This window comes from Rhineura floridana, chromosome 6 (assembly GCF_030035675.1).
Source record: "Rhineura floridana isolate rRhiFlo1 chromosome 6, rRhiFlo1.hap2, whole genome shotgun sequence".
NCBI classification, from domain to species: Eukaryota; Metazoa; Chordata; class Lepidosauria; order Squamata; family Rhineuridae; genus Rhineura; species Rhineura floridana.
Window position 1 is genome coordinate 121,812,963 of NC_084485.1, and position 19,746 is coordinate 121,832,708.

Genomic DNA, 19,746 nt, shown 5'->3' on the forward strand with positions numbered 1-19,746 from the left:
TTAAGTTTCTCTGTAAAGAAAGCATATTCTTTTCTCTTACGTAAAAGTCTAATAGGAATTTCTTTCATCACCAGTATTTCCTTACCATCAATTTTAAAGGTATTTTTAAAGTGTTGCTGTAATACCATATCTCTGGTCGTCTTCTTTATAAAATGAACAAGCACATCTCTTGGAATTTTATTCATTGTTGCATATCTGGAATTAATTCTATACACTTTATTTCAAATTCCATCTGATCTTCATTCAAATCCAGAAATTTTACTAGAGCATTAACAATTTTATCTCTGATGTCTTCACCTGTTTCCTCAGGAATTGCACGGAATCTCAAACAATGTTCTTTATTTTTCATTTCAGTCACAGCCATATAGTCCAAGTTTTTTTCTAATTCCAGATTTAATATATCTGTTCTATTCTCCAAGATTTGTACCTTTTCTTTAGTGTTTTTTGCATCCTCCTTTATTTGCCCAATTGTCCCTTTAATCTCATCCACTTGTGTTTTAATATAGTCTTTTATATCTGTCAATTCAGTTTTCATTTCCTGTTTTATATCATTAATCCCTTCCATTATTTTTTGAAACATATCTGGGGGTATAACCCCTTCCTGTGGATCAGTAGAACTTCTTCTTCACTCCTGGGTCTTAGTTGCTTTTTTAGTTGTCATTTTCAAGAAAAGCCTTTAATTTCTGATATTAATCACTGTTCCAAAACCTAGAGGCAGTCTATTTCTTTTTTTTTCCTCCACCAACAAAAAAGTTAATATTCCAGGCCTGTTATTGAAGTCCAGCCAGCACAGCACAGTTCTTATCTACATCCAAGAATGCAAAAAAATTCTGGTTGCCAACACCAAACAATTAGTAACATATACGAGCAGCAGATTCGTCCAAAAAGAAATAGTCCAAAGAGAAAAATAGTCCAAAATATAATAATTACCTCTCATCCGTTTTTAAACTTTAAAACTCCAAATTCAGGCCAGCTTTTTGTCGTAAAAAAAGTATATAAGTTGTTTACATTTTCTTTCTTCCTTAATTATATTTAAAAGAGAAAAAGTATGACTCACCCAGGTTTCTCAGTTGCTGATTCGTAAACAAATCCCTTTTATTGTAGTAATTTAAGCCAAATGATAAGATTTAGACAGAAGTAGGCTCGCTGGTTAAGAACGTTTTTTTTTAAGAAGAAAAAAAAGAACGCTTCGCTTTTTTCCAGTACAGCTTGCGTGGAAATCCTGACTCCGTCTTCAGCCGATCGGCATGCCTTCTTATCTCAGGAATTTCCTGATCAATTCCAGCCGCCGACAGCTCAACGAAGTCTTGTGGAAAATCTGATCGGTTCTCCTATACCTTGGAGAACATTTAAGCCAGTCCAAGATTCCTCTTGGCTGGCTTTTAACCTGAAAAAAGCTTCCTCTGAGGCAGAGCTCCCTCAGAGACAACCACCAGCCAGCACTCCTTCCGGGAAGTCCTACCCTCCCTTAATTTTTTAACTAAGATCAGTATTCCTGGACTTCCCGGAAGTGAGTGCTCAGCTGGTGACTGTCTCTGAGAGATCTCTGCCTCAGAGGAAGCTTTTTTCAGTTTAAAAGCCAGCCAAGAGGAAACTTTGACTGGCTTAAATGTTCTCCAAGGTATAGGAGAACCAATCAGATTTTCCACAGGACTTCGTTGAGCTGTCGGCTGCTGGAATTGATCAGGAAATCCCTGAGATAAGAAGGCATGCCGATCGGCTGAAGATGGAGTCAGGACTTCCAGCAAGCTGTACTGGAAAAAAGCGAAGCGTTTTTTCTTCTTCTTAAAAAAACGTCCTTAACCAGCGAGCCTACTTCTGTCTAAATCTTATCATTTGGCTTAAATTACTACAATAAAAGGGATTTGTTTACGAATCAGCAACTGAGAAATCTGGGTGAGTCATACTTTTTCTCTTTTAAATATAATTAAGGAAGAAAGAAAATGTAAACAACTTATATATTTTTTTTACGACAAAAAGCTGGCCTGAATTTGGAGTTTTAAAGTTTAAAAACGGATGAGAGGTAATTATTATTTGATGGAAATATATTTTGGACTATTTTTCTCCTTGGACTATTTCTTTTTGGACGAATCTGCTGTTCGTATATGTTACTAATCGCTTGGTGTTGTGAACCAGAATTGTTTTGCATTCCTGGACGTAGATAAGAACTGTGCTGTGCTGGCCGGACTATAATAACAGGCCTGGAATATTAACTCTTTTGTTGGTGGAGGAAAAAAAAAAGGAAATAGACTGCCTCTAGGTTTTGGAAAAGTGGTTAATATCAGAAATTAAAGGCTTCTTTCGAGAATGACAACTAAAAAAGCAACTAAGGCCCAGGAGCAAAGAGGTTCAATTGACCCACAGGAAGGGGCTATACCCCCAGATATGTTTCAAAAAATAATGGAAGGGATTAATGATATAAAACAGGAAATGAAAACTGAATTGATAGATATAAAAGACTATATTAAAACACAAGTGGATGAGATTAAAGGGACAATTGGGCAAATAAAGGAGGATGCAAAAAATACTAAAGAAAAGGTACAAATCTTGGAGAATAGAACAGATATATTAAATCTGGAATTAGAAAAAAACTTGGACTATATGGCTGTGACTGAAATGAGAAATAAAGAACATTGTTTGAGATTCCGTGCAATCCCTGAGGAAACAGGTGAAGACATCAGAGATAAAATTGTTAATGCTTTAGTAAAATTTCTGGATCTGAATGAAGATCGGATGAAATTTGAAATAGACAAAGTTTATAGAATTAATTCAAGATATGCAACAATGAAAAAAATTCCAAGAGATGTGCTTGTTCACTTTATAAAGAAGACGACCAGAGATATGGTATTACAGCAACACTTTAAAAATACCTTTAAAATTGATGGTAAGGAAATACTGGTGATGAAAGAAATTCCTATTAGACTTTTACGTAAGAGAAAAGAATATGCTTTCTTTACAGAAAAACTTAAGCAATGCAAAATTCAATTTAGATGGGATGTTCCAGAAGGAGTGATCTTTACATTCAGACAACAGAAATATAGATTGAATACTGTTCAAAAAGCAAGGGACTTCTTGAGAAAAGCTTCAAAAGACATGGAAGAAGATAAACTCAAAGATATGGATATAATTCCTGGGAAACAAAGTCAACAAGAACATGCAGAGGAGGGGAAGGAAGATGATGGATTAAAAGGAGCATCAGGCACATTTTAAAATACACGCTTAAAGATGGATTACAAATATCTAACTTGGAATATAAATGGAGCCAACACGGCGCAGAAGAGAAAGAAAGTGTTTCATTATTTGAAAAAATTAAAATTGGATATAATTTGTTTACAAGAAACTCATATTAAGAAGAAAGATTCCAAATATTTGATTTGTAAAAATTTGGGTGAAGAATTTATTTCGGCTGGACCAAAAAAAAAAAATGGAGTTGTTCTTTACATTAACCCACAATTGCTTCCTAAATTGGTATTACTGGATGATAGTGGTAGATTTGTGGGGGTTGAAATTACTTTACAGGGTACAAACATTTTGATAGTGGGTATTTATGCCCCCAATGAAGATGAAACAAGGTTTTACACAGGACTTATGGAAAAATTGTCAGAGTTTTCATATGATCATTGGTGCGTCATGGGTGATTGGAATGGGGTAATCTCACCAAAAATTGATAGACTTTCTGAAAAAAATATTAAAGAGACACAGGGTAAATTACCGAAGATTTGCTTTGAACTGATGGAACATTTAGAATTGGCGGATACCTGGAGATATATAAATGATAACGCAAAGGAATTTACTTATTTTTCAGAAAGACACAAAACATTCTCGAGGATTGATATGATTTGGATGTCTAAAATTTTAGCGAAGGATATTTTTAAAATGGATATATTACCAAAAACTTTTTCGGACCACAATCCTGTGATATTAACTTTAAAAAAAAAAATCTTGGATTCAGATGGAGACTAAATGAATCTTTATTACAGAATGACAAAGCAGTACAAGAATGTAAGAAGAAATTAAAAGAGTTTTTTGAACATAATTTACATAAAGGAACAAATGAAAATATCGTTTGGGATACAAGTAAGGCATTTATGAGGGGATATTTTATTAAATGTAACTCTGAATTAAAAAAAAGAAACAACAGAAAATGAAATTAATTTTGGAAGAAATAAAACAAAAAGAGGAAGAATTGAAAAAGAATCCAACTAAAGTTTCTATTGTAAATCAAATTAAAATGTTACAGAAGCAAGTATCAATGCTGACAGTTAGAGAAATTGAAAGGAAACTAAATTTTGCTAAACAAAGGACTTTTGAATTTGCAAATAAACCAGGGAAATGGTTAGCATATAAATTAAGAAAAGAATGTCAAAAAATATTATTTTAAAGATACAAGAAGGAGATGAGACGTTGACAGATAATGTAAAAATCAAAAAGATTTTTCATCAATATTATTCAACATTGTACAAGTGTCAGGAAATTCCATCTGAAAAAATAGAAGAGTATATATCTAAACAGAATTTGCCTAAAATTACAGACTTTCAGAGACAAGCTATTAATGGCCCTATTACGTCAAGAGAGATATCTGAAGCTATAAACAAAATTAAATTAGGAAAGGCACCAGGACCAGATGGGTTATCTGCAATGTATTATAAATGTTTGGAGGAAGAACTCTTACTACCTTTACAGTCTACAATGAATTTTATTCTGCAAGAGGGAAAGATACCGGATAGTTGGAAAAATGCTAATATAACATTAATACCTAAAGAGGAGCAAGATTTAACTAAAACAAAAAATTATCGGCCAATTCTCTATTGAATAATGACTATAAAATTTTTACAATGATCTTGGCAGAAAGATTTAAAATAATATTGCAACAATTTATCCAGGAAGATCAATCAGGGTTTTTACCTAAAAGACGTGACGTCAGGAATGTCTTGAATGTCTTGGAATATTTAGAACAACGAAATGATAAACAAGCAGCTTTGATTTTTTTAGATGCTGAAAAAGCATTTGATAATTTGAATTGGAAATTTATGTTTCAGGTTTTGGAGCAAATGGATTTTGGAGACAATTTTATAAAATGGATTAGATCGATTTATACATCTCAGAAGGCTCAGATAATTGTTAACGGAGATTTAACGGATTCATGTGAAATACAAAAGGGTACAAGACAGGGATGTCCATTATCTCCCCTTTTATTTATTCTGGTCTTAGAAGTGCTGCTTAGAGATATAAGGCAAGATAAAAGGATTTCGGGATTAAAGATAAAAAAAGAAGAATATAAATTGAGAGCATTTGCTGATGATTTGATAATTGTACTAGAAAACCCTTTGGAAGGAATTAATGTATTGATGGACAAATTAAAAGAATTAGGATCGTTAGCAGGATTTAAGATCAACAATCAAAAAACAAAGATGTTGGTGAAAAATTTAACTTTAAGGGAACAGAAAGAGTTAATGGACAAGACAGATTTTACAATAGAGAAAAAGTTGAAATATTTAGGTATCATTATGACAAATAAAAATTCAAAGTTGTTTCATAATAATTATGAAAAATTATGGACAGAGATTAAGAAAGATTTGCTAAGATGGGATAAACTACAATTGTCATTAATGGGTAGAATATCTGTGATAAAAATGAATGTATTACCGAGAATGATGTTTTTGTTTCAAACAATACCTGTAATATCCTCTGATTTACCTTTTAAACAATGGCAAAAAGATATCTCTAAATTTGTATGGCAAGGAAAAAAACCAAGAGTTAAATTTAAACTACTACAAGATGCCAAAGAAAGAGGAGGACTGGGATTACCAAATCTGAGACTTTATTTTGCTGCCTGCTGTCTAGTCTGGATAAAAGAATGGATCTTATTGAGGAATAAAAGACTATTGGATTTGGAGGGCCATAATTTGAAGTGGGGATGGCATGGATATCTATGGTATGACAAAGTAAAAGTAAATGTAGACTTTAACAATCATTTTATAAGACGTCCTCTGTTGAAAATATGGAATAGATATAAACCAAGGTTTTATTCGAAAATACCATTATGTGTCTCAAGTCAAGAAGCGTTTTACAGAAGAGAAATGGCTGGAAAAGAGAAATGGTTAACTTATCAAGAACTATTAGAAAATGTACATGGAGAATATATAATGAAAGAGAGAGAACAACTGACAAAGGAAGGATATAGTTTTCAATGGTTTGCCTATTTACAATTGTTAGAAAGATATAAAATGGACAAGAAAATGTATGGGTTTGAAATAAGTAAATCTGATTTTGAAATAGGATTGTGTACAAATGATGAAAATATAATTGCGAAAATGTATAAACTCTTACTGAAAATGGATATGGAGGAAGAACAAGTAAAAGTGTATGGTAAAGTGGGCAAAAAATTTTGGTTATAACATACAAATGGATCAATGGGAAAATATGTGGAAAAAAGACTTGAGATTTACACTATGCTATAATCTTAAAGAAAATTTCTATAAAATGATGTACCGTTGGTACATGACTCCAGAAAAGTTGTCAAAAATGTATAGTAATGTTTCTAATGTTTGTTGGAAATGTAAACAACAAGAAGGATCATTTTATCATATGTGGTGGCTGTGTAAAAAGGCAAAATCATTTTGGGCACAGATAGGAGGATGATGCAAAAAATTCTAAAGATAAATATACAGTCAAAACCAGAATTTTTTTTATTGGGTTTTATGGATAAACAAATAGAAAAGAAATATGCAAGAATAATATTATATATGATTACGGCAGCAAGATTATTATATGCACAAAAGTGGAAAATGGAATCAACACCAACAACGGAAGAATGGCTATTGAAATTAATGGACTTAGTAGAAATGGATAAATTGACATGTCTACTTAGAGAAAAATCGACAGATACATTTCTTAAGGAATGGAAGCCTCTCTTAGACTTTTTGTTGAAAGATCAAAATAAAATGATGATATTGGGATTTGACGATTAACTAAGACAGCCTATGGAGAAAAGTGATCCTGTATGTATACATTAAGGGACAGGTTTGATGTATATTATATACTTATAGCTGATCTGCGACAAATCGGAAGTCAACTATTTTATTTTTTTGTTGTTGTTGTATTGTTATGTTTTTTGACTTTGTTTTGTTTGTCTTTTGAAAAATTTGAATAAAAATTATTAAAAAAAAAAAAAAGATCAGTATTCCTGAAGAGGCCTCTTGTTGACAAATTCAACCTTTGGGTGGAGGGCCATGGCTCTGTGGCAGAGCATATACTTTGCATGCGAAATAGGTGCAGACCCTCCAGGTTTGGCCTGGAATAATCAGGAATTAAACTCTATCTCCAGGAGAATTGCCAACCCTCCAGGTCTGGCCTGGAGTCCAGGAATTGACCTCTTGAGGCCAATACTAGAGATGAGACAAGCCACCACTGTAGTCTCACACTGGTCTATCATCTCAAGAGGCCTAAGCAGAAGGGTGCAGGAGAAACTGGTGGGTGGTGGGTAATAGTCAGTAAAGAGAGGGAAAGACTGTGGAAACCAGTCCGGGATAAATGTTGCAAACTGGAGTTAGGAGACTGGCAGAGGTGCAGAGATAGCCAGAAGTGACAGAGAAGAGGAGCTGAGTATTCAAGAATAGTTCCCTACATCTCTCTGTAGCTAAACATGTTGCAACTGCCAGCTGAAGCAGGAGAAGGCTTCTCTGAACTATACTGGTCAGTCATATGATTCTTCTTTCTTAAATTTAAACAAAAACATTCAAATCATGACAGTGGTGGTGGTGGTGTAGGACCTTCAGACAGTGGCACAGTAAAAAAGGGAAGGTGTTTGTGTAGTTTTAATGATGAATGGTGCAAGGAAGTTGCCTTCAAAAATTGGCTTCACAAAGTCAACACAGTTACAGCAGAATGCATTATATGCTGTCAAGGGATTTCAGTTAAGTATGAGGGAAGAAAAGTGTGAGAACCCATGCTGAAAGCATAAAACACAAGGAATTAGAGAAACAACAGAAAGGAATGCCACAAATCTCACAATTTTTTACTAAAAGAGACTCATCCCAAGAAAATCAGGAGACAACAGCTGAAGTAGGGCAGGTTTACCACAGTATTTCCCACCATTTAAATTACACAAGCCAATACTGTACAAACAAAATGCTTCCAAGAATACTGCCTGATTCTGAAAGTGCCTAAAAAAAATCTTGTGGCAACCAGCACAAAAGCAACCATCAAAGCAAAAAAATGTTTTGGCACCAAAATCACTAGAACTTTTCCTTAAGGACTTGGATAATGCACAGCTTTTTTCAGTTGGGTCTTATGCCTCCAACAAGGGACAAAGGAAATTCTTCCCATTACCTGTATGGTACTTTTCTGTGACAGAGGGAATTAAGCAGAACCTGCTTGATTTTTACAATAACAATGATGAGACAAGTGAGGCAATTGCAACATGGATCTCCAATATTCTACAGAATAATGGTCTCAGGAGTAACAGAACGTCTTCTTATGTGGCTGACAATGCTTCTGTAAAATTTGGAAAACACAAGTCAGTGTATCAGAAATTAAAACAGTTTAATGACTACCTGATACAAGTGGGATGCAAATATAATCCACAATTGCCTCAAACATGGAATGAAAGCTTTGATATAAAAGCACTTATTCTCAAGGTATTGCAGTGAGTTTAGCTTCTCAGTCAAGAAGGCAGTCTCTTTGTCCTTTTTTGAGTTTGTAAAAATGTAAAATACAACGGTGTAAAAATGGAATACAAAGGTGGCTGTCACTTCTACTGGCTATTGAACATTGTGTTGACAATCTGATTGTAATCTTTCAACATGCAGTGAAGAAACTGGAATGTAACAATGTCAGCTCCACAGAACTCTGTAGTGTCATGAAAGGCCTCCATTCAAAAAAGAGGAGAGGACAAATTCTATGGAACACCAGCCAATGTCATTTTGGACAATGTGTCTCCAGCTGGCAACAGAAAATTCAGAGAGGAAGCCTATAAGACATTGACATGGTGCACTGAATACCTGGAGAAATTGTATGATGTTGAAACATCACTTTAAAAAACAAATGTCAGTACTCACAATGATATGAAATGGGCAGATTTACACACTCTTGCTATAGCACTCCACACTGAGATTGACATTAACAAGCTGTATGATGAAGACTGTGTTTTACAACAAAGAAGGGAAGAGATTGTCTCGAAAGAGCAGAACATAGATCAGAGATGGGTGGAGGTTTTCAGACAAATGCCAGAGGGTAGTGAAAGCCAGATGAAGAAACTTTCACACTTTCTGTTCCTGTGTTTAATGCCTACTGTTTTTCAGTTTAATGGCAGGCAGAGCAATCCAAAAGCTGCGTCTAAGTAAGTGCAATGCAAATGAGCCAGCCAGGAAGCACCAGCTCCCACAAACAGAACTCCCAGGGAGTAAGTGCTCCCTGTAGGCCACAATGGAAATTTCAGAAAATTTTATCTTTGGGCTGATAGAGTTTGCAGGGAAATTAGGACCCAGGAGAGGGGAGGAGCATCTTGCCTAAGTCCCCCCAGCAGCTCCACCGCCGCCATGCCCTCCAAGTACCCTGTTTGGGGGCTTCTGCCATTTTCTGCCAGCCCTCCGTCTGCCGGGCTGCCTGTCCCCGGCAGACTCCTGGCAGTGCTGGCAGGCTCCTGGCGGCGCCGTGGCTCAGCTGTGGTAGAGGGCTGCTGCCGGCAGAACCCGGCACAGCCGGGAGTCTGTCGGCGCTGCTGGCGATCCACGGCACCCAACTCATCCCAGCCTGGTGGAAATGTGAGTTGGATTGCGCCCACAACTGTGGGCCAAGGACAGAAACAGGCTGAGTGATAGTGTTGTGAAGGCCAAGCTGCAGGTGAAACTGAACATTAACATGACCTGTGCAGAGTTTCTAGACTTCTTAACCCGGATCTGCTAAAACAGCAAGAGGCCAGCTCAAATATAAATTTAAAAAGTAGGAAGCTGAGGGCAAGCCAATCCAGCTTTAAGGTACATCACATTACATTTCAAGTATTTTAGTATGAAGGTATCATGCTGGCCACCTAGCTGCAGAGAGGGAGGATTGAACAAGCTTAAGAGTGTGAAAGAAATGGCCTCTACTAGTAGTTGTCTTTGGAGACTCTCTCCAGGGTTTACTGTTTTGTTTTGTTTTAATACTCTTTATTTTAAAGTTTTTTTGTATTTTTTACAGAGTGACAACAAAGTGACGTGCAGAAAGAAAACAGAAGAAAGCACAAAAATTAACAAAAATAATGTAAAATAAATAAAAGGGTGTGTGCTGTCTGGCCTCTGAAAGTCTGGCTTTCCAAGTTTGAGTTTAACAAGGAAAGGTGAATTAAAGTGGTGAAATTGAGTCTGTGAATTTAGACAGGTAAAGCAACATGTAGAAATTCAATCTCACTTTGAAAACAAAAATCTGCAGGTATTTCCTCAGCCAGAGTTGGCAACCCTAGTGCAAAAGCTCCCCAGTTCAGTCCCTGGAATCTCCAAGTAAGGTTTGGAAAGACCCATGTCTAAAATCATGGAAAGCTACTGCCAGTCAATGTATCCATGCTCTTCAACCTTGGATCCTCAGATGTTGTTAAGACTACAACTCCCATCATCCCCAGCCAGCTTACCCAAAGGTCATCAGGGATGATAGGAGCTGTATACCAGCATCCTAAATTGTAAAGAGAAACCAAATTGTAAAAAAGCTATATAAACAGTAGTACAGCTCATTTGAGCCAGCTCAGTATCATATTAATCAAGAATTCCCACTACGAGAGCCCACTAATTTTTATTTTTATTAGGGCCACTCTGATTCCTCATACTGAACACATGTAATGGGCAAAAAATATGGCTTTCTGGAAGCAAAGAAATCCATATGCTCCATAGTGCTCATGTATTCAGCAGTTATTAGTTCTCCTTAAATGTAGCTGTGCTCCACTAATGCAGTAGTTGTCATTTATTTAATCCATTGTTGATGGATTGGAGAAATATCAGATTTCCCCTGACTAAGGATTATTCTCTTAGCCAGCATGCAATTTATCAGAACCAATTTCTGCAAATAAGGATCAGCTTTCCTTCCAACAACCCTGATCTTCAGACACTGGTGCAGGTGGGATACAAAACGTCTCTACTGAGGTTGTAAAAGTACTGAAATGTCTTATGGATATAAGGGCTGTATTTTTCACTCACTTTGTCTATTCATACAGAAGAGTTACATCGGCTGTTGTATGTCTAGAAATGTTTACACTAACCACATCGGACTTAATACAATATCTGGAGGACAGCAGGCTGGGGAAGGCTATTTTATTAGGTCCAATGTAGTTAGTGTAAACATTTCTAGTGCTGTTGATAAGGCTTGACTAGGGATCCTCTGCAACGATATCCATATCAAAGCAGAACTGGCACCTCCCTGCCTGGAATGCCCGGCCTACCTTTTAATGTGGCTGCTCCAAACTTCTTTACAGACTTGACCCTTCACTGTAGAGACAGGTTTGAGAAATGAGTAAGAGTTAAGATTCTCTACTCTTTCCTGCCTACTCTGTGGGCTGCTACAAACTCACTTTGATAGCCAAATAAATTCCAGTGAGTAATAATTGACAGACAGAAAAAACACATGGTCTGGTCTACCTTCACAGACAGTAGATTGGGAACAACAGCAATTGAAACCACACTTCCCAGTATGTGAATTCTCTTTTACCACTATTGGGCAAGAAACAAACCATAATGCAAATAACAAGCTGCATCTATCAGTGGGTTTAAGGGGTTGAAATGACCACATGGAACCACTGTTGTTGCTTCTATGGATGTAAGTGAGTAAGGTCAGAGGTAAATGAAATGCAAATAGAAAAAGAAAAGGCAGTGACGATTTCCTAAATGCAATACCGTACCAACCACAACAGGATTCCTATGAGTAAGAGAGAAAACTCAGCATCCCACAATCAGTCAGGCAGCCAGTCAACCAAGGTCACAAAAATCCCCATGCAGCACAACCTGACCCAGGGGCTGCAGTTAGTGCAGAATGCTGCAGCATGATTGCTGAGATGAGACCCCATCAGCACATAATATCTCTGATCTGAAATCTGCACTGGTTGTAGATTTGCTACCAGGCCAAGTTCAAGGTGTGGTTTCCATGTTGAGGGTTTCACATAGTACTTGTTCTGCTCTTGTAAGAAATAAATCCTTTAGTGTGGCAGTACCTACACTTTGGAACTCCCTGCCTATTTCCATTAGGCAGGCCTTCAGTGTACTCATTTTGGCACCTGCTAAAAACATTTTTGTTTAGGCAAGCCTACCCAGGCATGTAAAAGCTATAATTTTTTTCTGTTTTTAACTCAGTGTTGGTTTTACTATTTTGAATGTTTTTAAATACCTGTCTTTAACTGTTTTTGTCAATTTTTGTTTAATTCCTTCTATACGCACCTTTGAGGTTTTTTATAATAAAGCAGTATATAGATGTTGTAAATAAAATATATAAATAAATATCTGAGTCAGTGTGGCTCTTGGGTCTATTTCCTTTTTTATACTGACCCAGGCCATTTGGTGCCATCTAGCTGAGTACTGATGACATGAACTAGCATTAGCTCTCCAGGATTCCAGGCAACAGTCTCTTCCAGAGATTGGATTTTGGGCCTTTGTATGTAAAGCATGTGCCCTACCACTGAGCCACAGCTCTGTTTAAAAAGGCATCTTTTAAAATTGTTCTTTTCATTTCACTAATGAATGCACAGCATACTAGGGCAGATCCATATAATACATTTAAAGCACATGAATCCCACCACCATTCTGGCGCATAAAGGACATCGCTACTTGCCCATGAAGGTCCCCGCTACTGGCTGATAAAGGACCCCACTTTTGGCCCATAAGGGATCCCGCTTCTGGCCCATAAAGGACCCTACTTCTGGCCCATAAGGGACCCCACTTCTGGCCTATGAAGGAACCAGGATTTCGCTCCAGCACCAAGTATGATGCAAGCTAAACCATTGTGGGGCAGTTAACCACCAACAATGTCCTGTGGTTCTTATCGAGACAATAAAAGATGTAAGCTGTGCCCCATTAAGGACACTGCTTCTGGCCCCTAAAGCACCCTGCTACTGGCCCATAAAGGAATCAGGTTTTCGTCCCAGCACCAAGTATGATGCAAGCTAAATCATTGTGGGGCAGTTAGCCACCAACAATGTCCAGTTCTCCTCATCCTCACAATAAAAGATGTAAGCTGTGCCCCTGAAGTACCCCGCTTGTGGCCCATAGAGGACCCTGCTTCTGGCCCATAAAGGTCCCCGCTTCTGGCTCATAAAGGACCCCGCTCCTGGCCCATAAAGGAACCAGGTTTTCGCCGCAGCACCAAGGATGATGCAGCTAAACCATTCTGGGGCAGTTAGCTACCAACAATGTCCTCTTTACCTCACCTTGAGAAGAAAAGATGTAAGCTATGGACCATGAAGGACCCCGCTTCTGGCCCGTAACGGACCCCGCTTCTGGCCCGTAACGGACCCCGCTTCTGGCCCGTAACGGACCCCGCTTCTGGCCCGTAACGGACCCCGCTTCTGGCCCGTAACGGACCCCGCTTCTGGCCCGTAACGGACCCCGCTTCTGGCCCGTAACGGACCCCGCTTCTGGCCCGTAACGGACCCCGCTTCTGGCCCGTAACGGACCCCGCTTCTGGCCCGTAACGGACCCCGCTTCTGGCCCGTAACGGACCCCGCTTCTGGCCCGTAACGGACCCCGCTTCTGGCCCGTAACGGACCCCGCTTCTGGCCCGTAACGGACCCCGCTTCTGGCCCGTAACGGACCCCGCTTCTGGCCCGTAACGGACCCCACTTCTGGCCCGTAAAGGAACCCGCTTCTGGCCCGTAAAGGAACCAGCTTCTGGCCCGTAAAGGACCTCGCTTTTAGCCCATGAAAGAACCAGGTTTTCACTCAAGCACCAAGTATGATGCAAGCTAAACCATTGTGGGGCATTTAGCCTCCAACAACGTCCTCTTTACCTCACCCTGAGAAGAAAAGATGTAAGCTGTGGCCCATGAAGGACCCCATTCTGGCGTGTAAAGGACCTCGCTACTGGCCCGTAAAGGACCCCGCTTCTGGCCCGTAAAGGACCCCGCTTCTGGCCCGTAAAGGACCCCGCTTCTAGCAAGTAAAGGACCCCGCTTCTAGCAAGTAAAGGACCCCGCTTCTAGCAAGTAAAGGACCCCGCTTCGGGCCCATAAAGGACCCCGCTTCGGGCCCATAAAGGACCTCGCTTCTGGCCCATAAAGGACCTCGCTTCTGGCCCATAAAGGACCTCGCTTCTGGCCCATAAAGGACCTTGCTTCTGGCCTATGAAGGAAACAGGTTTTTGCCCCAGCACCTAGTATGATGCAAGCTAAATAATTGTGGGGCAGTTAACCACCAACAACGTCCGCATTGCCTAACCCTGACAATAAAAGATGTAAGCTGTGGCCCATAAAGGACCCCGCTTCTGGCCCATAAAGGACCTGGCTTATCAAGGAACCAGGTTTTTGCCGCAGCACCAAGTATGATGCAAGCTAAACCATTGTGGGGCAGTTAGCCACTAACAACGTCCGCTTTGACGCACACTGACAAAACAAGATGCAAGCTGTGGCCCGTGAAGGACCCCGCTTCTGGCCCGTAACGGACCCCGCTTCTGGCCCGTAACGGACCCCGCTTCTGGCCCGTAACGGACCCCGCTTCTGGCCCGTAACGGACCCCGCTTCTGGCCCGTAACGGACCCCGCTTCTGGCCCGTAACGGACCCCGCTTCTGGCCCGTAACGGACCCCGCTTCTGGCCCGTAACGGACCCCGCTTCTGGCCCGTAACGGACCCCGCTTCTGGCCCGTAACGGACCCCGCTTCTGGCCCGTAACGGACCCCGCTTCTGGCCCGTAACGGACCCCGCTTCTGGCCCGTAACGGACCCCGCTTCTGGCCCGTAACGGACCCCGCTTCTGGCCCGTAACGGACCCCGCTTCTGGCCCGTAACGGACCCCGCTTCTGGCCCGTAACGGACCCCGCTTCTGGCCCGTAAAGGGACCCCGCTTCTGGCCCGTAAAGGAACCCCGCTTCTGGCCCGTAAAGGAACCCCGCTTCTGGCCCGTAAAGGAACCCCGCTTCTGGCCCGTAAAGGAACCCCGCTTTTAGCCCATGAAAGAACCAGGTTTTCACTCAAGCACCAAGTATGATGCAAGCTAAACCATTGTGGGGCATTTAGCCTCCAACAACGTCCTCTTTACCTCACCCTGAGAAGAAAAGATGTAAGCTGTGGCCCATGAAGGACCCCATTCTGGCGTGTAAAGGACCCCGCTTCTGGCCCATAACGGACCCCGCTTCGGGCCCACGAAGGACCCCGCTTCGGGCCCACGAAGGACCCCGCTTCGGGCCCACGAAGGACCCCGCTTCGGGCCCACGAAGGACCCCGCTTCGGGCCCACGAAGGACCCCGCTTCGGGCCCACGAAGGACCCCGCTTCGGGCCCACGAAGGACCCCGCTTCGGGCCCACGAAGGACCCCGCTTCGGGCCCACGAAGGACCCCGCTTCGGGCCCACGAAGGACCCCGCTTCGGGCCCACGAAGGACCCCGCTTCGGGCCCACGAAGGACCCCGCTTCTGGCCCATAAAGGACCCCGCTTCTGGCCCATAAAGGACCCCGCTTCTGGCCCATAAAGGACCCCGCTTCTGGCCCATAAAGGACCCCGCTTCTGGCCCATAAAGGACCCCGCTTCTGGCCCATAAAGGACCCCGCTTCTGGCCCATAAAGGGTCTCGCTTCTGACATATGAAGGAACCAGGTTTTCGCCCCAGCACCAAGTATGATGCAAGCTAAACCATTCCAGTGCAGTTAGCCACCAACAATGTCCTGTTCTCCTCACCCTGACAATAAAAAATGTAAGCTGTGGCCCATGAAGGACCCCGCTTCTGGCCCGTAACGGACCCCGCTTCTGGCCCGTAACGGACCCCGCTTCTGGCCCGTAACGGACCCCGCTTCTGGCCCGTAACGGACCCCGCTTCTGGCCCGTAACGGACCCCGCTTCTGGCCCGTAACGGACCCCGCTTCTGGCCCGTAACGGACCCCGCTTCTGGCCCGTAACGGACCCCGCTTCTGGCCCGTAACGGACCCCGCTTCTGGCCCGTAACGGACCCCGCTTCTGGCCCGTAACGGACCCCGCTTCTGGCCCGTAACGGACCCCGCTTCTGGCCCGTAACGGACCCCGCTTCTGGCCCGTAACGGACCCCGCTTCTGGCCCGTAACGGACCCCACTTCTGGCCCGTAAAGGAACCCCGCTTCTGGCCCGTAAAGGAACCAGCTTCTGGCCCATAAAGGACCTCGCTTTTAGCCCATGAAAGAACCAGGTTTTCACTCAAGCACCAAGTATGATGCAAGCTAAACCATTGTGGGGCATTTAGCCTCCAACAACGTCCTCTTTACCTCACCCTGAGAAGAAAAGATGTAAGCTGTGGCCCATGAAGGACCCCATTCTGGCGTGTAAAGGACCCTGCTTCTGGCCCGTAACGGACCCCGCTTCTAGCAAGTAAAGGACCCCGCTTCGGGCCCACGAAGGACCCCGCTTCGGGCCCACGAAGGACCCCGCTTCGGGCCCACGAAGGACCCCGCTTCGGGCCCACGAAGGACCCCGCTTCGGGCCCACGAAGGACCCCGCTTCGGGCCCACGAAGGACCCCGCTTCGGGCCCACGAAGGACCCCGCTTCGGGCCCACGAAGGACCCCGCTTCGGGCCCACGAAGGACCCCGCTTCGGGCCCACGAAGGACCCCGCTTCGGGCCCACGAAGGACCCCGCTTCTCGCCCATAAAAGAACCAGGTTTTCGCCCCAGCACCAAGTATGATGCAAGCTAAAGTATTGTGGGGCAGGTAAACATCAACGATTTCCTGTTCTCCTCACACTGATAATACAAGATGTAAGCTTCAGCCCATGAAAGACTCCGCTTCTGGCCCATAAAGGACCTCGCTTCTGGCCCATAAAGGACCTTGCTTCTGGCCTATGAAGGAAACAAGTTTTTGCCCCAGCACCTAGTATGATGCAAGCTAAATAACTGTGGGGCAGTTAACCACCAACAACGTCCGCATTGCCTAACCCTGACAATAAAAGATGTAAGCTGTGGCCCATAAAGGACCCCGCTTCTGGCCTATAAAGGACCTGGCTTATCAAGGAACCAGGTTTTTGCCGCAGCACCAAGTATGATGCAAGCTAAACCATTGTGGGGCAGTTAGCCACTAACAACGTCCGCTTTGACGCACACTGACAAAACAAGATGCAAGCTGTGGCCCATGAAGGACCCCGCTTCTGGCCTATGAAGGACCCCATTCTGGCGCATAAAGGACCTCGCTACTGGCCCATGAAGGACCTCGCTACTGGCCCATGAAGGACCTCGCTACTGGCCCATGAAGGACCTCGCTACTGGCCCATGAAGGACCTCGCTACTGGCCCATGAAGGACCTCGCTACTGGCCCATAAAGGACCTCGCTACTGGCCCATAAAGGACCTCGCTACTGGCCCATAAAGGACCTCGCTACTGGCCCATAAAGGACCTCGCTACTGGCCCATAAAGGACCTCGCTACTGGCCCATAAAGGACCCCGCTACTGGCCCATAAAGGACCCCGCTACTGGCCCATAAAGGACCCCGCTTTTGGCCCATAAAGGACCCCGCTTTTGGCCCATAAAGGACCCCGCTTTTGGCCCATAAGGGACCCCGCTTCTGGCCTATGAAGGAACCAGGATTTCGCTCCAGCACCAAGTATGATGCAAACTAATCCATTGTGGGGCAGTTAACCACCAACAATCTCCTGTGGTTCTTACCCTGACAATAAAAGATGTAAGCTGTGCCCCATTAAGGGCACCGCTTCTGGCCCATAAAGGACCCTGCTACTGGCCCATAAAGGAATCAGGTTTTCGCCCCAGCACCAAGTATGATGCAAGCTAAATCATTGTGGGGCAGTTAGCCAACAACAATGTCCAGTTCTCCTCATCCTCACAATAAGAGATGTAAGCTTTGCCCCTGAAGTACCCCGCTTGTGGCCCATAGAGGACCCTGCTTCTGGCCCATAAAGGACCCCGCTTCTGGCTCATAAAGGACCCCGCTCCTGGCCCATGAAGGGACCAGGTTTTTGCCCCAGCACCAAGTATAACGCAGCTAAACCATTCTGGGGCAGTTAGCCACAAACAATGTCCTCTTTGCCTCACACTAACAATAAAAGATGTAGGGTTTGGCCCATGAAGGACCCCGCTTCTGGCCCATAAAGGACAGCGCTTCTGGCCCATAAAGGACCTCGTTTCTGGCCTATGAAGGAAAGAGGTTTTCGCCACAGCACCTAGCATGATTCAAACAAAATCATTCAGGGGCAGTTAGCCACCAACAACATCCGCTTGGCTACCCTGACAATAAAAGATGTAAGCTGTGGCCCATGAAGGACCCCGCTTCTGGCTCATAAAGGACCCCGCTTCTGGATTATCAAGAAACCAGGTTTTTGCCGCAGCACCAGGTATGATGCAAGCTAAATCATTGTGGGGCAGTTAGCCACCAACAACGTCCTCTTTCCCTCACACTGACAATAAAAGATGTAAGCTATGGCCCATGAAGGACCCCGTTTCTGGCTAATGAAGGACCCCATTCTGGCGTAAAGGACCTCACTAGTGGCCCAGAAAGGACCCTGCTACTGTCACATGAAGGACCCCACTAATGGCCCATAAATGAGCCCGCTTCTGGCCTATGAAGGAACCAGGATTTCTCTCCAGCACCAAGTATGATGCAAGCTAAACCATTGTGGGTCAGTTAAACATCAACAATGTCCTGTTCTCCACACCCTGACAATAAAAGATGTAAGCTGTGGCCCATTAAGGACCCCGCTACTAGCCCATAAAGGACCCTGCTTCTGGCCCATAAAGGACCCCAGTTTTGGCCTATGAAAGAACCAGGTTTTCACTCCAGCACCAAGTGTGATGAAAGCTAAACTATTGTGAGGCAGTTAAACATCAACAATGTCCTGTTCTCCACACCCTGACAATAAAAGATGTAAGCTGTGGCCCATTAAGGACCCTGCTTCTGGCCCATAAAGGACCCCACTTCTGGCCCATAAAGAACCTCGCTTCTGGCCTATGAAGGAACCAGGTTTTCCACACAGCACCAACTATGATGCAAGTTAAACCATTCTGGGACAGTTAGCAACCAAAAACGTCCGCTTTGCCTCACCTCGACAATACATGATGTAAGCTGTGGCCCATGAAGGACCTCGCTTCTGGCCTAAGAAGGACCCCATTATGGCCCGTAAAGGACCCCGCCACTGGCCCCTAAGGGACCCCGCCTCTGGCCCCTAAGGGACCCCACCTCTGGCCCCTAAGGGACCCCGCCTCTGGCCCCTAAGGGACCCCGCCTCTGGCCCCTAAGGGACCCCGCCTCTGGCCCCTAAGGGACCCCGCCTCTGGCCCCTAAGGGACCCCGCCTCTGGCCCCTAAGGGACCCCGCCTCTGGCCCCTAAGGGACCCCGCCTCTGGCCCCTAAGGGACCCCGCCTCTGGCCCCTAAGGGACCCCGCCTCTGGCCCGTAAGGGACCCCGCTTCTGGCCTATGAAGGAACCAGGATTTCGCTCCAGCACCAAGGATGATGCAAGCTAAACCACTGTGGGCAAGTTAACCACCAACAATGTCCTGTGCATCTCACTCTGACAATAAAAGATGTAAGCTGTGCCCCATTAAGGACACCGTTTCTGGTCCATAAAGGACCCCGCTTCTGCCCATAAAGGACCCCGCTTCTGGCCTATGAAGG

The 19,746-nt window shown here is 43.7% G+C and overlaps 1 long non-coding RNA gene across 1 annotated transcript in view; it reads left to right on the forward strand.

Annotated features, from left to right (window-relative positions):
* Window positions 1–10,263, forward strand: part of LOC133387882 (uncharacterized) — a 35,771-nt gene extending 25,508 nt beyond the window's left edge. Inside the window, exon 3 of the long non-coding RNA XR_009763591.1 lies at window positions 10,180–10,263. This is a non-coding gene — a long non-coding RNA (uncharacterized LOC133387882). The remainder of the gene's footprint in view (window positions 1–10,179) is intronic.
* The last annotated feature ends 9,483 nt before the right edge of the window (window positions 10,264–19,746 follow it).